At 38.0% G+C, this 21311-nt stretch overlaps 1 long non-coding RNA gene and 1 other non-coding gene across 2 annotated transcripts; both read left to right on the top strand.

The window, feature by feature from the left end:
• The first annotated feature begins 816 nt into the window (after window positions 1–816).
• Window positions 817–4375, top strand: LOC104216796 (uncharacterized). The gene is made up of 4 exons (XR_011402671.1): window positions 817–958; window positions 2743–2843; window positions 3674–3749; window positions 3874–4375. It is a non-coding gene; the product is annotated as an uncharacterized lncRNA (long non-coding RNA).
• Window positions 4376–4475: 100 nt separating this feature from the next.
• On the top strand, window positions 4476–4582 carry LOC138882095 (small nucleolar RNA R71). Its single transcript, XR_011403580.1, has one exon. It is a non-coding gene; the product is annotated as a small nucleolar RNA R71 (small nucleolar RNA).
• The last annotated feature ends 16729 nt before the right edge of the window (window positions 4583–21311 follow it).

Here is a 21311-nt window from a genome sequence, read left to right as displayed (position 1 = left end):
ATTATGTCAACTGAAAAAATAGGCGTAATACATACAGAGACACCTAAAGTTGGCACAATCTTTCACTTAGACACTTAAATTAGGCATCTTTCCAATTAGACATGTTTTTAGGCAATTTTCATACCAATTAGACACAAAACTATGACATGGCAAAGAAAGTGTTTCTCAGTCTCCTTGAGCGCGTGAATGAAATAAACATGGAATTTTTCAATTAATTAAATATTAAAAATGCATTTGACCACAAAAACCCTATTTTCACTAAATCCCCCCAAAAAACAAACTGTGTTCCATCATCTTCTCCATTTTTCCACCATATCAGCTCCTCCACTATCTTAAACCTTCCTCCTCCGTAATAATACTACAATAAGTCATCTTCTCTTCATAAATTACCTAGCAGCAACCATTTTTCATTTATCATCACCAACCCCCAATTCCAAAATCCCACCAAAACTTCTCCTCCAACCACCATAATATTTCATTGCCATAACACCAAAAAGTAAATAAATCTGCAGGAAAAAAATCATCAAGCAGAACTATCAATCTCAAACAAAGACAACTAAAAAGTGGTGAACAAATGAGACCAATATCCTAATAAATAGAATAAAATTACTTGGCCATTGTTATGTAATTTTGATGTTTTTGCGGAAATTCTTGTCTTTATTAAGGAGTTTGATAATGGGTTTTATGAACTTTAGGCTTTGGAGTTTGGATCTGTTTGACGCCGCTTGCCAGACGAGATCAGAGGACAAAAATTGGACAACGAAGAGGGAGCAGGGGTGATGTCGGCGACAGGATTGGAGACATCGGCGGGTGGGGGAACGTTACGGGTGGGGGCCGAAGGGGGTATTTGTATTTTAGTGGAAATAACACTATATAGCTGAGGTGGAAAAAAATGATGTGGTACGATTTATAATGGTTACTTTTGCCACGTAGACGGAGATTGCAGAACACGCGCTTGGTTAGTTAATAAGCCAGCTAAAAAATGTGTCTAATTGGTATGAGAATTCCCTAAGAAACGTGTCTAATTGGAAAGAGGCCTAGTTTAAGTGTCTAAGTGAAAGATTGTGCCAACTTTAGGTGTCTCCGTATGTTTACGACGAAAAATATGTTCGTCAAGAATTTTTTTTATCTCATTAAGCTCAAGGGGAGGATTTTCTAATCTAGACAAATGGTCAGCTACTTGGTTCTCTGTCCCTTTTTTGTCCTTTATCTCAAGGTCAAATTCTTGCAGAAGTAAAATCCATCTTAATAATCTAGGTCGAGCATCTTTCTTAGCTAAGAGGTATTTTAAAGCTGTATGATCAGTAAAAACAATGACTTTGGTTCCTATCAAATAGGAGCGAAACTTATCAAAAGCAAACACTACTGCTAGTAACTCTTTTTCTGTCGTAGCATAATTCACTTGTGTCTCACTCAATGTCCTACTAGCATAATAAATGAGACGAAAAATCTTATCCCTTCTTTGGCCTAAAATAGCTCCAACTGCTATATCACTAGCATCACACATGAGCTCAAAAGGTTGGTTCCAATCAGGGGACACAACTATAGGTGTAGTTGATAACTTTTAATTAATGGTTTCAATGCTTTCACACAGTCACCTGAAAAATCAAACTTAGTGTCTTTCATCAAGAGGTTAGTCAGTGGTTTTGAAATCTTTGAGAAGTCTTTTATAAATCGTCTGTAAAAACATGCATGACCTAGAAAGCTTCTAATTCCTTTCACAGTTGTGGGAAGGGTTAATCCTGCTATAAGATTAATTTTTGCCTTATCAACTTCTATCCCTTTAGCAGTGATTTTATGTCCTAAAACAATTCCTTCCGTAACCATAAAATGACATTTTTCCCAATTAAGAACTAAGTTTGTTTCTTCGCATCTTTTAAGAACTAAGGTCAAATGGTTAAGATAATCCTTATATGTTTTGCCAAATAGTGTAAAATCATCCATAAAAATTTCAAAGAATTTGTCAGTCATGTTAGCAAAAATTGCCGACATGCAACACTGAAATGTAGCAGGGGTGTTGTACAGACCAAATGGCATTCTCCTATAGGCATATGTTCCATGATGGCATGTGAAGGTTGCCTTATCTTGATCTTCTGGTGCGATTGGTATCTGATTATATCCTGAGTAGCCATCAAGAAAATAGTAAAAACCATATCCGGCAATTCTTTCTAACATTTGATCAATAAATGGCAAAGGAAAATGATCTTTTCTAGTGACATCATTGAGACGTCTGTAATCAATACAGACTCTCCATCCTGTAACAGTCCTGGTAGGTATGAGCTTATTAGTTTTATGTTTTTGAAATTGTCAGTCCTCGTTTCTTTGGTACTACTTGAATGGGAATTACCCATGGGCTGTCAGAAATGGGGTATATAATACGTGCTGCCAATAACTTTACGATCTCTTTTTTCACTACTTCCTGCATTGTTGGATTCAATCTTCTTTGTGGCTGGACTATTGGCTTGTAGCTATCCTCCATGAGGATTTTGTGTGTACAAATAGCCAGACTAATCCCTTTAATATCTTCTACAGTCCACCCCAAGGCTCCTTTGTATGCTTTCAATACTTTAATCAAACTATTTTCTTGTTCTGCAGTAAGAGAAGATGAAATAATTACTGGAAATAATTCTTGCTCAAGATAAACATATTTCAAATGATAAGGGAGAGTTTTGAGTTCAAGTTTTGATTGAACTTGTTCGGATTTCATCTCTTCTTCTTCTGAATCTTTGTCCAATATTTCAGCTTCTCTTCTGATGGTGGGATTATCGTCCTGTGTGGTGCCTGATTTGATCAAACATCTTTCCATTGAATCCGGAATTAATTGATCATCTTTGAATTCATCTGTAAGATAACTAATCATGTCAATTGAAAAACATGAAGATGATGTTTCATCTCCTGAATATCTTAGTATCTTTTGCATATCAAATATGACTCTTTCTTCATCAACTCTTAAAATTAATTGTCCTTGATGAACATCTATAATTGCTCTTCCTGTAGCAAGAAATGGTCTACCTAAAATTATTGGTTCATTAGGACATTCTTTCATTTCAAGTACTATAAAATCTACAGGGAAAACAAACTTATCTACTCTTACGAGTACATTTTCAATTATTCCCTTAGGTTTCTTAGTACTTTGATCTGCAAACTGAAGAGAAACACTTGTGTCTTTTATTTCACCAAGATCTAACTTTTTAAAGATAGAAAATGACATTAAATTTATTGAAGCTCCAGAATCACAAAGTGCTTTTTCAAAATATACTCCTCCTAAGGTGCATGGAATTGTAAAACTGCCTGGATCACCAAGTTTTTGTGGTAACTAATTTTGAAGTATAGCACTGCATTTTTCCGTAAGCATTACCATAGAAACTTCTTCTAATTTTCTTTTACTTGACAAAATTTCCTTTAAAAATTTGGCATATGAAGGCATTTGTAACAAAGCATCAGTAAAAGGAATATTGATGTGAATTTATTTTAAAATCTCCAAATATTTTGCAAAATGTTTGTCAAATTTTTCTCTTTTCATTTTTTGTGGAAAGGGAATAGTCATAGGGAGATGAGTCAATTTTTCAATAATTTTTTCTTCTTTTTTCTTGACTTCATTCTTTTCAGATGGTTCAGAGGGTATTTCAATATTCTTACCATTGTTTACCTGTTGTCTGACTGGTCTGCATAGGGTTCATCAAGCTCCGTACCTGACCGTAAGGTGATGACCTTAAGGTGCTCTTTTGGGTTTTTCTCTGTATTGCTTGGTAAGGGACCTTGAATCTTTTTTGAAACAAGAGCTGCCAATTGGCTCAATTGTATTTCCAGATTTTTGAGGGATGAATTTTGGCTCTCCATCTTTTCATCAGTGACCTTAATATACTTATACAGAAGATCATCAAGACTTGAATGAGCTTGTTGAGGCCTTTGCTGATAGGACCCTGTTTGTTGATAAGGTCTAAAGTTTGATTGACCATGATTTGGATTCTGGTATCCGGGTGACCCTGTATTTGTTGCTTCTGGAAGCTTTGAGAGTTCTCTGCACTATTTGGATTGTTCCATTGAAATCCTGGATGTTTCTGTGCCATTGAACTTCCAAAAGGATACTGCTTGTAACCGATGACATTGACATGTTCATCATTGTGATTGGTTGCTTGGCATTCATGGTTCTGATGATTTCCTCCACACATGTCACAAGCCTCATATTGGCTTGGTTGTTGTGTATTCACCTGAAAAGTTTCAAAATTTTGTGCCAAAGAAACAATTTGTTGTGTTAGTGTATTTAAAGCATCAACCTGATTTACTGTAGCGACCTTCTTGATAATTATACGCTCAGATGGCCATTGGATGACATTCTCAGAAATTTCATTCAACAATTGCAACGCTTCCTCTGTTGTTTTCCCATTACTGAACCTCCTGCAGCTGCATCTATCACATTTCTAGAAGAGGGTTTTAGCCCGTGATAAAAAATATATAATTGCATATGTTCGGGAATATCGTGGTGTGGACATTTTCTTAACATTGCTTTTAACCTTTCCCAAGCTTGATAAAATGACTCTGTGTCAGTCTGCAAGAAATTAGATATGTCTTATCTTAACTTTGTGGTTTTAGCAGGGGAAAAATATTTGTTTAAAAATTTCTGAGTCATTTGATCCCATGTGGTAATGGAACCTTGTGGTAAACTTTGCAACCAAGTTTTGGCATCTCCTTTTAAAGAGAAAGGAAATAGCCTTAACTTGATAGCTTCAAGAGGTCTCCATTATACTTAGCTGTTTCAACAAGTTCCAAAAAGTCAATTAAATGACTGTGTGGATCTTCACTTGCGTCTCTAGTGAATATGCAAGACTGTTGAATTGCTTGAATCAGGCCAGTTCTGATTTCACAGTTGTTGGCTTCCACTGGAGGTTTTCTGACACTAGATTCACAGTTGAAGCGGTCAGGTCTAGCATAATCCCTTAGGATTCTGTTTGCTGGCCTTGGCGCCACTTCATCAAATTGATCCTTTATTTGGACGGGTGGTGGTACTTCGCCTGGGTTGATATTTTCTACTTCCTGATTCTCCATACCTTCACAAGCTATGCTTTGGAAAGATAGTGCTTTTCCTTTCCTACGCAATCGAAGAGATCTTTCAATTTCAGGATCGTAATTGACCAACTCTTTTATAGAAGAGCGGGTCATAAACTACTCAAAATTTAAAAAAACAAACAAACTGAACTTAACTCCTAAAGTGGTAGTAGTAGTAGTACTTAGAAGAAAATAATTAAAAGAAAATGATGAATAACAAGGACAACAAAGATGACAAAAATAATAAGCGATCAAATAAAAATAGTAGTATGATAATGTTGTTATTATTATTATTATTATTATTATTATTATTATTATTATTATTATTATTATTATTATTATTATTATTATTATTATTAGTAGTAGTAGTAGTAGTAGTAGTAATATATGATAATAATAATTATATTAGTACTAATTAGCAATAGATGTTATGAAAAAAATGGTAAACAAAATCAGTTAGTAGTAACAGTAACTAACGATGAAAAATAATAATATAATACTAATATAGAATATAGTTACAAGTAGTACTAGTATTAATAATAGTGACTGCTATACTATAATGATGATAAGAAGGATAAATGATAATAACACTTGTATAAGATGTTAGTACTTGTAATACTAAAAGTAATACTAGTAATATTTAGTAAATATTGATAGCAAAGATAATAATACTAATAGTAAGTTCCCAAATTAGTAACAGAATATTTAGTCTGAAGTAGACTTGTGCCAATCCCCGGCAACGACACCAAAATTTTGACGAGGCCAATGTATATAAGATCTTGCTACTCGTACTCTGTCAAATTCTAGTATAGTTTATGATATCGTCCCACAGAGATTGGAGAATCTAGCTACAAACATATAATATTCTTACTACTATTTGAGAGAATCAAATTGATGAAATTTTGTTTGTTGAAAATTTAAATTGCTAAGTTGAAATAAAATAACTTTCGGAAGATTTATATTTAAAAAGAGTTGGGAATCATTGAATTCACTCGATAGCGTGATAATAATAAAATCTTAGCTTCTACATATATTTCTCTTAGGAATAACTGTTTATTGCTAATACAATTATATTTTGCTCACTAAGAAATAATCAATTAACAACACTCCGCGAGGTTATGTAAACCAATTGATTCATTACTTGTGATGATTAAACCGAAATAATTTTCTTGCCTGAATTGTGCTAAAAGATAGCAAAAACCTCTTGCGATTACTTTTTACTAAAAATCAATAATCTTGCTAACTGCAACTCCTCCGCGAGAATTAGAATGGAAGTAAGCAAGATTACAGACTTGGAATGGTAGCTTAAAAAGAATTACTCTCGCTCTATTATTTTACCCAATAGTTATCGTTTATTAATTTTGCTTCGTGAGAATTACAAAATTGACATACAACTAACTTTGGAGAATAAATAGATAGAAGTGATATTAATTAATTAAAACTAATATTCCAGCACAATATAGAAATATAATTAGAAAGTTTCAAGTCAAGCATATAGTAAAATTGAGATTAATATTATAACGCTATCGAGCTTCATCAACTATCCCAACAAAAGAGGTTACCCCATTATGGAGTATTTAAATCTCACAAAGAAAGAAATTCTTAAAATACTATCAACACTCTTAGAAAATTCAAAGACTACAAGTTAAAATGAAATAGATAAAGAGAGAAGTAAAGACAAAAGCTAGAGAAAAGTTGCTAATTAGGCACGTATGATATTCCTCCTTTCAATACAAACATCCTATTTATAGAAATCAAATCTCATAAGGTGCCACGATGCCTCGTGGTTCTTTTGCCATGATGCGTCGTGCTTCTATTGCCATGATGCCTCGTGGTTCTTTTGCCATGATGCCTCGTGCTTCTCTTTTTATTCCTTTATTTGCTTTATCATGATATTTTTATTTCCTGCAAAATACTATTAGAAAATACATATAATTGACATATTATATATATATATATATAATTTAAAATAATTTATTTTTAAGTATATAATATATGAATATTATATAGTCATCAGTAGCCTTTGAAGGATCGGTGCCTCCTACTCTCCGAGTTATTAACAGGTGAGTAACTTCGTCCTCGACCTCATCTCTCTCTTCGTCCTTAGCACGAAGACGTGTAACATTTTTCGGAGTCAAGGCCACCGTATCGGTCCTAGGTTTTCGAAGCTTGGCTATTTTTGGCTTCGGGGGCTCCGCCGGCGACCCTTTCCTTCTTTTCTTGTCCTTGGCAGATTTTTGGGACTCTCCCTCGCCAGGTGGGGGCGGCCTCATCAAAAAAACATCTTCGAGGCCTACATAAGCGTAAAGTTAAGTGTATTACTGAGGAGTATTTCACCAAGGGATTTAACTATGCAAATAATAAGGACTCACCGTGGTTTTTGGCCTCCCATCGGTCTTTGGCCAAATCGCGCCAGACACGCTCAGAATATGTGAAAGTGGAAGCTAGTTGTCGGACCCATCCCTGGAGGTCCGCAATCGCACTTGAATACCAATCAACGGCTGCATCATCAAAAGGGAGTTAGTTCAAAGGGAAGGGAAAATGTCTAAGTAATGAAACATGCTCGATAGGTCTGTACTTACGCTTCGTATTCCATTCCTCGAGGAACGACATCTTTTCAGCGGGAATCAGGTCGGAGGACCTAACTTGAATAAAGCAGCTCATCCACCCACGGTCTTTATCCTCAACGATTCTAGTGAAGAAAGAATTCTGAGATCGACGTTGCAATTTTATCAGACCACCTCGATAAAGAAGAGGGCTGTATAATCTGATCAGATAGTCAAGGGTAAAAGACATCTCCTTGACTTTGCTCGAAACGTACCTAATTAGGTGAACAATCCGCCAGAAGGAAGGATAAATTTGGCCGAGTGTCACTTGGTATTATCGACAAAAATTGAGGAACACTGGGTCTAGAAAGGGCAAAGAAAGATCTATGAGACCTAAGGTAAATGTGTATGTGTATACGCTTAGGTACCTTGCTTTGTGAGTGGTTATATACTCATCAGGTGAAGGGATTTTCACGTTCACTTCATATCCCCAACGACAATCTGCCTTCACTTATTTGAGGTCTGTTGTTAAGCTAATATACCGAGACATGGGTTCACATCGTCCTGGAACCGAAGCAGGCTTGTCGACCTTGAAATCAGAAGATGTATCACAAAGCCCAGGGGTACACTCCTCAATACAAGGAGGTACCACCATTTTGTTCTTTGATGGGCGTGAAGACAAAGAGGCTTTCTCTTTTTGTGGAACTGTCTTAAAATTTTTTGCCATTTTTGTTGTGAAAATTCAGAAGAAGGAGAAAGGACTGGTTAATAAATGGGCACAAGGAAAGAATAAGTGCAAAAAGGATTTGATGGTATTGTAAAAGTAAAAGTTTGAAGAATGAAGGATTGAAGTATTTATAGAGGCTGTCTAAGCATGTTGGAGAAGCTAAATGGACAACCAATTGTCGCGCCCCCTTTTTCCCTTCGTGGAGAGAGGTCCGGGTTTCGATATTTACGAGGTGTAATAACTCATTTTCTTTTGGGAATTGGGTATTTGAAGAGTCGCCACCTAACGAGTTATGGTACATTAGGGCACCTACAGTGATTAACTCTTGGATTGGTTTGCATTACCAGAGATTTAGGGTAAGGGCTAGAAATTACCTCGAGGGGAAGGTGTTAGGCACCCCTTTTGGTCCACAACTGTGGGTCCCGACCGAACTTATATTCGCAAATTATTCCATTACAAATAAACAGTTGAATCAAATAGGTTGCAAGTAAAGCACGTTGGATAACTCAAACAATAAGATAAAGATTTTTTGAACAAGTTGTATAAAACAAAGTTTTAAACAGAAAAAGGAATTTTGGAAAGGAGGAGTCCTAGGTTGGTTAGCCTATAGGATCACTCCATACAATGTTTGGTAAACACTCCTCGATGAGGGGCTACATGTGACATTAGCGCGTAGTCATCATATCTCATATCTACCTTTCCCATCCCCTTAGTGGTCATTTAAAATGAGTGTTTGGTTAGAGATCTCTATTGCGTGTTGTTACCCGTCCCTTCTTAATGGTCATGGAGGGATTTAGGACCTCTACCTATAGGTGGTTCAAGACAGACCCCTAAGGTTTTAAGGTAAAAATAATAAGGCGACAAGCAAGAAAAATTAGGACTCTTAGCAAATAAGAACAAAAGGGAGCAATTAGAGGCTCAAAGTTTCCTCCTCAAACAAGGCAGATGAATAACACAACTCAAATACAAATAAGGGCATTTTGTTTAAACAGTATCCTAAGGCATGATGTCTAAGTGAACATACAGAAACCAGGGAAATTTTATAAACTCAGAGGTAATGACCCTATCAGTAGCCTACTGATTTTAAAGCTCGTTAGAACAACATTAAGTCACATAAACAATTTCAGAATCGTAAGTTTTGAAAATGCCCTACAGGCTTGCCTATACGCGAAACACTGATGACTACATTTTATATAGTGAAACAAGTCAGGCTTTGCAAAGGAACTCTTTAATCCCTATAGGCATGCTGTCTAGTGACAGATTAAGGCAGTATTAAAGAACTCGTTTCAAGGAAATACAAACCACTTCAATTAAATCAGTTTAGAAGTGAGCCAAGCGTTAACTGGATTTATTTATTTAAAACCAAACTAGTTTAGATCTATAGGCAGAATCTGATGTTGTTCCCTATAGGCATGATATATAATTTCAATACTGATTTTAAAGACTTACAGGCATGATGACACATGGAAACATACATAAACATTTGTTATAACAGAAGTCGGATTTGGATTATATCCTATAGCCATATCATCTACTTGTGAAACTGATTTAAGACCCATTAAACATGATTTCTATTATGGAATCAATTGAGACCTATAAGCATGATTTCTAACATGACAAGATACAAAAGTCCTATAGGCATGATCTCTACTTACAAAGGCAAACACAACAAATTGTAAAGTCCTATAGGCATGGTTTCTACCCTTATTATCCCACAAACATGTAGCTACCCACCCTTTCACTAATTACCCCAATATTCGTTTACATGTTATTACAGACCATATGAATGAATTAGATAAGTAAATAAGAAAATAAGAAGTTATTCTTGTCACGACCCGGATTTTCCACCATCGGGTGTCGTGATGGCGCCTACTATCGGAGCTAGGCAAGCCAAATATTTAAAACACCTTTCCTGCTTTCTTTCAAACAATATAATAAACGAGACAAAATTTAAGCGGAAGACTTTAAATCTAAAGCAACTGAAAACCAAAAGTGTGGAAGTTTAATACACATCACTACCCAAGGTCTGGTGTCACTAGCTCACAGACTACTACAGAATACTACAAACAATGTCTGAAAGGAAATACATCATGTTTGTCTGATACAAGATGAACAAACGAAAAACATGGAAAGGGACTTCGGCTTGCGAACGCCAGCTAGGCTACCTCGAGAGTCCCTGGACTGAAGACAGCTCCCAGAAATCCTACTGCTATGGTCCGTAAGCTGCTCCCTGATCTGTGCACAAAAATTTGCACATAGTGTAGCATCAGCACAACAGACCCCATATGCTGGTAAGTGCCTGGCCTAACCCCGGCGAAGTAGTGACGAGGCTAGACAGTACCTACCACATTTAACCTATACAAATATATACAACAAGTGCAAGAAAACAATAACAAGATAATACAAAGTAAAACTGGGAGGGGACATGTTATCGGGGAGTAACAGATAAAAATGAAATATCGAAAATAAGCAGAAGAGACTCTGGTTCCCATGATATATATATATATATATATATATATATATATATATATATATATATAAGTGGACGGCGTGCCACACGATCCCATAATATCATATATAAGTGGACGGCGTGCCACACGATCCCATAATATCATATATAAGTGGACGGCGTGCCACACGATCCCATAATATCATATATAAGTGGACGGCGTGCCACACGATCCCATAATATCATATATAAGTGGACGGCGTGCCACACGATCCCATAATATCATATATAAGTGGACGGCGTGCCACACGATCCCATAATATCATATATAAGTGGACGGCGTGCCACACGATCCCATAATATAGTTCATAATATCCGACTTCATATAGTAGACCCCTTCAGGGAAGCATAACAACTCAATACCTTTAACCCGGCAAGGGTACAGCTAACAGCCCAAAATATCCCGACAAGGGAGAATATATATATCAGTCTACACATCCCGGCAAGGGAGTATTCACAACACATTCTCCTTTTTAAATCCATTCTTCCTCAACTAACACATTCATGTTCGAGCTAACGCTCCAAAAGTACACCAATCGCAATTTTACCTCAACCGTTCATATTATGTGAAACTCATCAAATAAACAAGGAGCTTGTGTCACATTATTCGAATTAAAAGCAATCAAGACTCACGGTCGTGCTAGACTCCGGTGCATAGATAACCGTCACCATGCCTATACACTGTACTCCAAATTAGCAAGTAGCAAATATCATCCTAATCCTATTCCCTCAAGCCAAAATTAGAGCAAACACTTACCTCGAATGCTCCAAACTCAACTCACACTTCTAGTATAGCTTTACCTCTTGATTCCACCACCAATCCGCTCGAATCTAGTCATAAGTTACTTAATCACATTAATAATTACTAAATGAATCATCCCCAATGTATGAAAAATAGATTTTTCAAGGTTTTTCCCGAAAAGGTCAAAAATACCCCCGGACCCACATGGTCGAAACTCGAGGTTCGGACCAAAACCCGGTTACCCATTCCCCCATGAATCCAAATATATGATTTGTTTTTAAATCGGACCCCAAATTGAGGTCCAACCTCTCAATTTGTAGAAAACCTAGGTTCTACCCAAAACACCCAATTTCCCCCATGAAAATCTTTGTTTTGAAGTTGAAATCATGTTAAAAGATGTTAAGAAGTGAAGAAAATGAGTTAGAAATCACTTACCAATCGTTTTGAAGAAGAAAAGTTGTTTGGAAAATCGCCTCTTAGGTTTTGGGTTTTTGAAAAGTGGAAAAAATGACTGAAAATCCTGAATTTATATATATGCTGGGGGCTGGCGCGGACCGCGCAGAAATGCACTGCGGCCGCGTGGCTGCCAGCACGGACAGCGCGGAAATGTATCGCGGCCGCGCCGAGGGAGGGAAAAAGTGGGCTCTCTCTGAACCCACCCAGCGCGGACCGCACTGATTTGGTGCGCGGCCGCGCTGGTCGACCCTCTGAACCCCACCACGCGGACCGCACAGAAAATCACCGCGGCCGCGTGGCTGCCAGCGCGGACCGCGCGGAAATGGCCGCGGCCGCGCTGGGCCTGCAACATCTGAACCTGTATATTTTTTTTCTAAGTCCAAGACCTCCCGGGCCCCATTCAAAACTCACCCGAGCCCTCGGGGCTCCAAACCAAACATGCACACAACCTTAAAAACATCTTACGGACTTACTCGTGCAATCAAATCGCCAAAATAACATCATATACATAGGATCAAGCCTCAAACACATGATTTTCTTTCAACTTTCACAAAAACTCAACTTCCCCATTTTAAGTCCGAAACACATCATATGACGTCCGTTTTTAGCCAAACTTTACAGATAGTGCTTAGAACATATTCAAGACTCGTACCAGGTGTCGGAACCAAAATACGAGCCCGATACCACAGTTTTCTGATCAATTTTCTTCTTCATTTTCCTTAATTAATTTCAGAAAACAATTTCACACAAAAATTCATTTCTCGGGCTTGGGACCTCGGAATTTGATTCCGGGCACACGCCCAAGTCCCATATTTTCCTACGGACCCTCTGGGACCGTCAAATCACAAGTCTGGGTCCGTTTACCCAAAATGTTGACCGAAGTAAACATTATGCATATTAATACAAAAATTCATCAAATGTTTCACATAATTCACATATTCTAACATAAAAACTTTCCGGCTACGCGCCCGAACTGTGCACGCCAATCGAGGCAACTAAAAGCGAGGTTTTCAAGGCCTCGGGAGCACGGAACAAGGAAGAATTACGGTGATGACCCCTTGGGTCGTCACAATTCTATAGGGAGCCTACAGATAGGCCCAGATTTCCAAAGCCTCCAATAGCCTCAAATGCCTCAATTCCATAGACAATGTCATAGTCTAGGTGCACCAAAGTTCCCTAAGGATCTCAAGGATTTCGGGCAGTGCTTATACCTATACTTGCTAACCAAAATTGAATAAGTGCAGTGTGGAAGGGCCAGCCTTAGTATGCTAGAGTTCAGAGGGTTATTAAGAGGATCCCAAGGTAGTACACATACTGGAGGGGGACAGAACTTATTGACTTAGGAGTAGAGTGAAAGTGCTTACAAGTTGAAAGGTTTTAATGGGATAATTGTATAAAAAGGAAGTTTGTTTGAAAAATTTTAGTAAAACAACAAAGACAGTTTGAAAAGAGAGTGGAGTAGTAAACAACAGTCCAAACACAACACCCTTAAGACAGGTTAATACACAGCCAGAAGTCACATAACCAAAGCAAATTCAGTAGTCACAAATAGGGGTCAAGGGATTTGGGGATACATAAAACACATGATAACAAGCAAAGGTCTTAGGAATTGGTACAGACATGTTACAGACACAACTGATCAGACATAGTCACATAACAAGCAATTCTTAAGGGGGTTCAGTATAGGATCCACATGATTCAATCCCAGAACCATATAAGTTAGGAGTGAGGACAACCTAAAGGAGATTCATATCAGAGTCCAGATAGTGCAAGATTACACGGAGACAGATTACATAGAAGGGGTAACATGCTCATACTGATTCTAAGGAAGGGGAGTTCATAACATGCTAATCATGTAAGCATATTAACTGCAGGTTTCACAGCAAAACCATAAGTAAAAGCAAACTAGAAACAAGATGAATTGAAGCAATAAAAGGACCATATTGTTGTTGGAACTTTGAATTGAACTAGAACATACTAGTAGAAGAGACAGTAAACAAAAGTGAAGGAGCAGGAGAGCACAGTAGTTAGCCTTGGCTTGCAGCCGGCTAACTTAGAATAGTAGCAAGTAGCACAAAAGAGAGAGAGCAGAAAGTTTAAGTGAGAGAGAAAGTGAGCTTTTGAACCGAGTGTTCGTGTGTTTGTGTTAATGAGGGGGTGTGTATATATAGTTTGAAAGCAGGTAGGAAATAATGTAATAATCAAAGTTCATCATTAATTGGGGACTCAGAATCAATCAGTCACAAAATCAAGGTAAGTAGTCCCTTTAATTGAGGAGTCAGCTTCAAACGGTAATAAACATGTGGCAAATAAGGAAGGAAATCTTATAAAGCTGAGTACAACAAATAAGGAAATATTTTCTGCATAGTACAAGTACACAACATGTAATAGAGGCTAGGTTCAATATATTTCAATCAAGGAAAAGACTTAAGAAACCAATTAATAGCATAATTGACCGTAGAATAAGGTCAAAAAATATTTTACAAGGTTAAAAATCAGTAAAGATATCATGCGAAATTAGTGAAAGATCAATCATAAAGACTCATGGATTCAAAAGTAGAAAATAGCACTAATTTAGCACAACTTTAAAAGAATAAGCACATAGTAAGCAAAAACCAGAACTCTAAGAGGCCGAGTAGGACAAAAATCATATATAAATTAGGGGTTCATGTAGAGCATAGTCTGAATTAGTTGAATAAGCATGATACAGGTAGGAGAAGTGAAGAATCAGAAATATTAGTGAACAAAATAGGGTAAAATAACACAATAGGCAGGGATAACCATAATTAGGAACCTTAACAAGCAATCATAGGATAAAATCACAGAATCATAAAAACATATAGATTAACTGAACACGTTATCAAAACAAAACTTAGAAACCCAAGATTAGAACTAAGAAATTAGGGTTTTCAACATAGGCAAGTTTAAGAGGTAGTAAAATCATAGAATCAGTCGAAATATGCAAGAGATAGAAGTTTAAACATAAAGAATCGGTTTAAACACGGTTTTAGAAGAAGTTCCAAAAACTCTAATTTAGAAGAAGGTGAAAACACTTTGAAATCGATGATTCTTGTAAAGAGTTACAAGGATAGTGTAAAACATCAAAGAAACAGACTCAAATCGTTTAAAATCGTACAGATCTAGGAGATGTAAGCAAAAATTAGGGTTTCGGAAAAAAACCAAGTAGAGATGAAAGAACCTGTCTAAAATCTCAAGAATCGTAATATGTACAACATGATTTCGCTTGAAATCATACCGAAGTAGCCAAGAACAGACCAGATGGAAAACCCTAGATGCAAGTTAGCGTGGGTCGGGGCCCTTGAAGGCCTCAGAGAAGGCGAGCATGGCAATAGAGGAGCTATTAGAGGCTTAGGAGTTGAAGGGAGATTACCGGAGAAGACCGAAGAAGGGAGTCGGTGGTTGAAGGAGCTGAGGGGTTGAGAGCAGAGAGGAGATGAGAGAATACAGAGGCGGCGGATTTGGGAAATGAGATAGGGTTAGGGGGTCGTTGGAATTAAAAATGGTAAGAACGAATGAGGGTCGTTGATCTTTTAGATCAATAACCAGGATTTGACGGGTCTTGGGTCGGGTCGGCAGGTTCAGGGTTTGGGTCGGGTATTTTTAATATGAAATTGGGCTGGGGTTGGGTTTAAATTGGGCTACAATTGAAATGTAAATCTGGCTATATTTTAAATAGCCAATTTTCCATATATAATTTATAATAAGTGATAAACAATTTCTAAAAAAATAATTTCAGGTACTAAAATGGTTTAAAATAGATATTTAACATTTTAAAAATATATGAGATCAATTTCATGCATATAAATGTAATTATACATTAATGAGGATAATATTGCAATTATATGAAATTTAGCTTTAAAAATACGAAATGCAATTATACAAAATGCATAAAAATATTTTAACCATATTTTGGCATAAATATAGAAATTAAATGACTAAATTACCATAATAATAATTTGAGGGATAATTATTGGGGATTTTATGAATAAAAGGGAAGGAAATAAATCAATTTAAATCCTTAAAATTATGGAAAAAATTATAAAAACCTTGTGCATGCTTATATATGCATGTATATGCTATTTTGAAGGTATTTATACATATTAAAAATATAGAAAAAATTGGGTATCAACACCTGCCCCTCTTTACCTGAAAATGATGAAAGAGTTTTTGGGTAAAGAAATGATGACCAATTTTGACCGGACGAGATATTTTGAAATAGAGTCCAAACTCCAGTCTTCGAGTTGTCTACATATCCCCGGTTTTACAGGAATCAGCCCATGTGTAGTTCTGGATTCATCTGCGGAGTATGCCGATGAAATTACTACAAGAATGGACACACGATGCGGAAGCGGCTACGATGAGTGGTTAAAGCTCGGGACGGTTGGAGGGAACTGGAGCGAGATTGCTCCTACTAGGATAGCATTTGCTTACTGGTTACCTGTAGATAAAAGATGCTACAAACGTATTTGCGAAAATTTAAACATGATGCAGATTCCCTTTGGACCATGAAGGTTGTCTTTGGACGGTTAAAGATGATGCCCTTAGACCATGACATCCTGTGCCATGAATTTTTTAGTGAGGGATTCACAGGACATGAAATAATTTTCTCAGGCCATGACAATGGTGCCTCCGAACCATGACGCCTTTGAATAATGATATGCAAGTTTGAGGGATCCTCAGGCCATGGTATAGTGTCTTCCGGCTTTAAGGATGATGCCTTTATACTATGACGCCTTCGGATAGATTGGCGAAATTTCAGCCCATGATGTGCAATAGTCATGACGTTATCAAGACAATGATTAGTCTTGTGAAATGGAGGGTAGAGCTTAGCCCGATTGAAAAGCAAATAGATAGTACTAGAAATAGAGAAATATTTGTGCAAAAAGGGACAGTGCTTAGTCCCATGAAAATGTGGAGGCAGGGATTAGCCTCATGTAAATATGGAGGCAAGGATTAGCCTCATGGAGTCAAGGATTAGACTCATACACGTATGGAGGCAAGGATTAGCCTTGTGCAAATATGGAGGCAGAGATTAGCCTCATGCAGATATGGAGGCAGGGATTAGCCTCATGCAAATAGGGAGGAAGGGATTAGCCTCATGCAAATGTGGAGTCAGGGATTAGACTCATGCAAATAGGGAGGCAAGGATTAACCTCATGCAAATGTGGAGGCATGGATTAGCCTCATAGAGTCAAGGATTAGACTCATGCAAGTATGGAGGCAGGAATTAGCCTTATGGAGTCAAGTATTAGCCTCATGCAAGTATGGAGGCAGGGATTAGCCTCACGGAGTCAAGTATTAGATTCATACAGATATGGAGGCAGGGATTAGCCTCATGCAGGATGGAGTCAAGGATTAGACTCATGCAAACAGGGAGGCAAGGATTAGCCTCATGCAAATTAGGAGGCAATGATTAGCCTCATACCAATATGGGGGACAGGGATTAGTCCCTTGCAAAGAGCGAGCAACAAATAAGAGTAGTGTATGTCTTAGCTGGAGATGTATTCGATGTCTGATGGCCTGATTGATAATGAATTATCTTTGTGTATACATGCTTTGTGAGTGCTAATGTTACGTCAAATGTGCCTGCGTTCAAATGTACGTTTTGTGGGAGGAAGGTTGGTTCGTGCTCCTATCGACTGGCTTTTCTTTGCTCTGTTCTGAAAGCCATTCGAGTTCCCTTGAGTGACACTTGACTGTCATTAAAAATAGAATTTTCGAAAAATATACAATTATTGATAAAAATAGAGTTGTTTTGGAAATGTATTGATATATCAAGTAATTTTGATGAACTAGTGACTGTAACACATCTCAAAGGCATTGCAACTATCTTATATTGGAATTTTGAGGGTCCTCCTCAAAATTCTTCCCTAGTTTGGTAGATGATCCTTCGGCTGTTTGTGGATAATGGATCTTGCTAAACCTTCTTCAGAATTTTGAGAATCCTTCTCAAAATTCTGCCCCAGTTTATTAACTGATTACTGACCGTCTAATACATGTTGGAATTGACTGGACTTGCTCCAGAATTTTGAAGGTCCTCCTCAAAATTCTGCCCCAGTTTCTGCTCTTGGGGGAAATGAAAATTTTATTATGATATGACCGAACCCATGAGGCTGCATGCGTATCCCCTCTTAAATGGGAATCAGGTCAAGTGTAGTTCAATTACATCAAATGAGGAAATGTAAAGTATCTAAGCATAATATCTCTTGATTGCGTTTGAATTGATTGGTTTTGGACAGATTTCTCCATCCATTTTTGCAAGTATGAGTGCTCCTCTTGTCAGTACCATGTGAACCATGTACGGACCTTGCCAGTTGGGAGAGAATTTTCCTTTGGCCTCATCTTGATGTGGGAAGATTTTCTTCAATACCAGCTACCCTGGTGCGAACTACCTTGGTTTGACTTTTTTGTTGAAAGCTCTGGATATTCTATTCTGATAAAGTTGGCCGTGACACACTGCGTTCATCCTCTTTCCATCTATAAGGGCCAATTGTTCATAGTGGATCCTTATCCACTCTGCATCTCTAAGTTCAGCTTCCTGTATGATTCTTAAAGAATGAATCTCTACCTCGGCTGGGATGACAACCTTTGTACCATAAACCAGCATGTAATGAGTTGCTCAAGTTGATGCGCGAACTGTAGTGCGGTACCCAACAGAGCAAAGAGTAGCTTTTCGTGCCACCGTTTGTGATTCTCTACCATCTTCCTTAATATCTTCTTAATATTTTTGTTGGCGGCTTCTATGACTTCATTCATCTGAGGTCTGTAAGCTGTGGAATTCTTGTGCTTGATTCTGAAAGTTTCACACATAGCTTTCATCATATACGATACGATCCGACTCGGGAACTCTGAATCGACAGACGATACGATCCTTGACAAAATCTGCGATGACTTTCTTGGCTATAGCATTGTACGATGTAGCTTCTACCCATTTTGTGAAGTAATCAATGGCTACCAGAATAAACCTATCTGTTTAAAGTAGTAGGCTCAATCGAACCAATAACATCCATTCCTTAGGCAGTGAATGGACAAGGTGAGCTTGTTGCGTTGAGCTCATTTGGCGGCACTTTTATCATATTGGCATACACCTGACATTGAAATCATTTGCGGTCATACTGAGTGCAATCCGTCTCTATGCTCATCCAAAAATAACCGGCTCTGAATATTTTCTTAGCCAAGATGAAACCATTCAGGTGTGGACCACAGGTCCCAACATGCACATCCTCAAGTAGCTTAGAAGCTTCCTTTGTGTCAACACATCTTAGCAAACCCAAATTAGGATTTCTTCTATACAAGTTCCCTCCGCCGTGGAAAAAGTGATTTGATAATCTCTGGAGCGTGCGTTTCTGAGTGTGATTTGCATGCTCCGGGTATACTCTTTTTGATAAGTATTCTTTGATGTCATGGAACCAAGGCTTTCCATCTACTTCTTCCTCGACATGAGCACAATATGCCGGTTGATTATGGATCCTCACCGGAATGGGATCAATATAGTTCTTATCTGGATGTTGTATCATAGATGACAAAGTGGCCAATGCGTCGACAAACTCGTTCTGAGTTCTGAGCACATGTCAGAATTCTATCTTTGTAAACCTCTTTCTCAATTTCTGCACATGATGCAGATATGGAAATATCTTGGAATTCTTGGTAACCCACTCTCCTTGTACCTGGTGCACGAGCAAATCTGAATCACCGATCACCTGCAGCTCCTTAATGTTCATGCCAACTGCCATATTAAGCCTTAATATGCTGGCTTCATACTCTGCCATGTTGTTGATGCAGGGAGATCTGAGTTTAGCAGATATCGGATAATGCTGGCCCATTTCTGATACTAACACTTCTCCAATGGCTACTCCTTTGAAATTTGTGGCTCCGTCAAAGAACATCCTCCAACCGTCATATTCTTCGGTAATGTCTTCTCCTATGAATGATACTTCTTCATCAGGAAAATATGTTTTCAAAGGTTAGTATGCTCCTCCTATCGGATTTTCAGCAAGGTGATCCACCAATGCTTGTCCTTTGACCGCCTTTTGAGTCACATAGATGATATCGAATTCACTCAATAATATCTCCCATTTGGCCAACTTTTCAGTCAGCATGGGTTTCTAGAATATGCACTTCAGAGGGTCCATCCTGGATATGAGGTATGTAGTGTAGGCATAGAAGTAATGCCTCAATTTCTGGGTTGTCCAGGTCAAAGCGCAGCAAGTGCATTCAAGCAGAGAATACCGTGCTTCATACGGTGTGAACTTCTTACTCAAGTAATATATGGCTTGCTCCTTCCTTCCTGTCTCGTCATGTTGTCCCAAAATACATCCGAAGGCTCCATACAATACTAATAGATAGAGTAGCAAAGGTCGCCCTGGTTCTGGAGGGACCAGAACTGATGGTGTGGATATGTATTCCTTGATCTTGTCAAAAGCTTTCTGACAATCCTCGGTCCAGCTTGTTTCGGCATCCTTTCTTAGCATCTTGAGGATGGGTTCACATATAACTGTGGACTATGCTATGAAGTGACTGATATAGTTGAGACGTCCTAAGAAGCTCATCACATCCTTTTTGCTCTTAGGTGGTGGTAACTCCTGAATAGCTTTGACTTTAGGCGGATCCAGTTCGATCCCTCGATGACTGACAATGAATCCCAGTAACTTTCCTGCGGGAACCCCGGATGCACACTTTGTGGGGTTATATTTCAAATTGTACTTCCTGAGCCTGTCAAAGAACTTCCTCAAGTCTGCTATGTGATCTGTGGCCCTCTTGGATTTGATAATAACATTGCCCACATACACCTCTATTTCTTTGTGTATCATATCCTGGAAGATGGTTGTCATGGATCTCATGTAAGTGGCCCCAGCATTCTTCAAACCGAATGGCATCATCTTGTAATAATATACACCCCATTGTGTAATAAAAATTGTCTTCTCTTCGTCTTCTTCATCCATCCAGATCTGGTGATAACCCGCGAATCAATCTACAAAGGATTGGAGCTCATGCTTGGTTCAATTATCGATCAGGATATGTATATTCGGCAGTAGGAAGTCGTCCTTGGGACTTGCTCTTTTTAAATTCCGATAGTCAACACATACTCTGACCTTCTCATCTTTCTTCGGAATTGGCACAATGTTAGCTAACCAGGTTGGATATTCAACCACCCTGAGAACCTTGGCTTTGATCTGCTTGGTAACTTCCTCCTTGATTTTCAGACTCATGTCTGGTTTGAATTTCCTGAGTTTCTGCTTGACTGGCGGACACATGGGATTAGTA

This window comes from Nicotiana sylvestris, chromosome 1 (genome assembly GCF_000393655.2).
Source record: "Nicotiana sylvestris chromosome 1, ASM39365v2, whole genome shotgun sequence".
NCBI lineage: Eukaryota > Viridiplantae > Streptophyta > Magnoliopsida > Solanales > Solanaceae > Nicotiana > Nicotiana sylvestris.
The sequence above is the reverse complement of the archived record's forward strand: the minus strand, read 5'-3'. Positions and strand labels throughout refer to the sequence as shown.